This window comes from Amphimedon queenslandica, unplaced genomic scaffold, assembly GCF_000090795.2.
Source record: "Amphimedon queenslandica unplaced genomic scaffold, v1.1 AMPQUscaffold_13232, whole genome shotgun sequence".
In the NCBI taxonomy this organism is placed as follows: domain Eukaryota; kingdom Metazoa; phylum Porifera; class Demospongiae; order Haplosclerida; family Niphatidae; genus Amphimedon; species Amphimedon queenslandica.
The window spans coordinates 103499-105764 of NW_003546532.1; positions in this window are offsets into that span (position 1 = coordinate 103499).

A 2266-nucleotide genomic window follows, 5' to 3' on the forward strand; every position below is an offset into this window, starting at 1 on the left:
GGTTCATTGGACAGTAAGTGTAGTTAGTGATAGAATCATTAAGGTACTGTTGATCAGTTCCTACACTGATTATATACTGTACTGTTAGTCCTGGTAGTGTGAATGGAGGATACCAACTGATATTCATACAACAAGAATCTAACTGATATCCTGTTAAACTACTGACACCATCAGGTGGACCTGAAATTGATTAAGTGTATTCAATCACTGCCCATTTGGTAAGAAATAATAGTAAATTGAATGTGTTATACTGACCTTGTACATATAGATATGCTGGTTCAGTGGTAGCTCCATTGGGTACTTGGCAGGTAACTTCTGTACCATTTACTTCGCTTATTGCTGTTATGATGAGTGATGCCATTCCAGTAGAAGATAATTCTGAACCATCAACTGATGGATAAGTCACGAAAGCGGGAAAATATTGAGTCACATTAATAGCACATTTAAATGTCACAGTATCATCGACATATACATATTGTGTCACTGGTACAACAGTGAAGGAGATACTGCCTACAGCTGAAACTATAAGCAGTGTAAATGATATAATTGCACCTAAATTAATTCCAAATTTTTAATATCAAAATTATAACTTACCAGAAAAGCAAATTTGGCAGAGAATCATTACAGAAGCAACAAAGGCCATCATGTTCAGTGAACCAACCATGCAATTTGACATTAATGTTGTAAAGGTGTGGCTTTACATCCTTCATACGGCATTAGTACTAATGCAAGAATTAATATCAATAAGTACCTCATTTTGACTTCCCCTTATATTACTATTCTATGTGGAAACTAACCATATATAGTAATGTTTACAATGGTATTATATAAATATTTTTAAAATAAAATTTTTGAATTGTTAAAATTTACCAAATCCAGTCCAGTACTCACACTAACTCTAAAGTCTATTACCCTCTACTACACCATAAGCAGCACACTCTTCCATTGATAGTTCCTACTGAGGAACTGTTAATGTTACAGTCTCATACTGTGGGAATCCAGCACTCTCTACTACACCATAAGCAGCACATTCTTTTACTGGTACTTCATAGTCTCCCTCTGACTGTGGAGCTGGTAGATCTACAGTCTCATACTGTGGGAATCTAGTACCTTCCACTACACCATATAAGCAGCACATTCTTCCATTGATAGTTCTGATTGTGAAACTGGTAAATGTACATTCTCATACTGTGGATTAACTAATGATAGTTCTTGCTCTTGTGAACCTGTAATACAATGAAACTTGTTTATAAATAAATAAATTGCAGCACTTTGATTATTATTTTCATTCCTCTTCAGTAATGTAACGTCATTAATCACTTCCATTCTTCCTCTTCTCTTTTTAAATTGAACTGTTGCTGCTACCACTACAATTACTATAACAACTACAATGTACATATTAATGACAACATTTGATTATAATGTACATACCAATTATTATAATTAGTAGTGCTATTGATATCCCAGAAACCAATTGAATAATTGATGACGAAGAAGATATGGATAAAGTTGGAAATATGGTAGATGAAGAAGCTATGAATGAAGGTAGAATTATAGTTGAAGAAGAAGATATGGATGAAGGAGGTGCCAATGAAAGAGTTGGGGCTGAAGAAGTTATGAATGAAGAAGCTTGTGAAGTCATGGATGAAGAAGGTAGTGATGAAAATGGAGAAGTTGAGGATAAGGAAGATAGGGGTGAAAGAGTAATGGATGAAGAAGTTAGGGAAGAAGTTACTAGAATTAATGGGGATGATGCAGTTGAAGTACCTATGTATACAATAAAGTACATTATAACTACACAAATGAACATACACTGTACCTGTCACTAATGTACTAGTTGGTCTAGTGGTACGAATAGAAGTAGAACTACTGATAGTAGGAGTATCTGTAGTACTGCTTATGATGGTACTGATAGCAAGTTGTATAGTTGAAATAATTGATACTGATAAAATAGTTGGTAGTGAAGTAGATGATGAAGTAGCTAGAACTGTTGAATTATTTGCAACTGTTACTGTTGCAGGACTTGTTGAAGTAGAAGGATAGTTGATACTGGCAAAGTAGATATTATCAATGGTACAGATGTCATTGATGGAGTAGTCAATACTGTTGATGTGAGTGATACTGATGATGAATAAATTGATGACATTGGAACTGAAGATGTAGGGTCATTAGTAATATTAATACCAGTTATTACAGCAGGACAATTAGGTTTATGGTTCTCGAAAAAGGTTTCGAATTGACATGCATGCAGTGTTAAGTTATTACC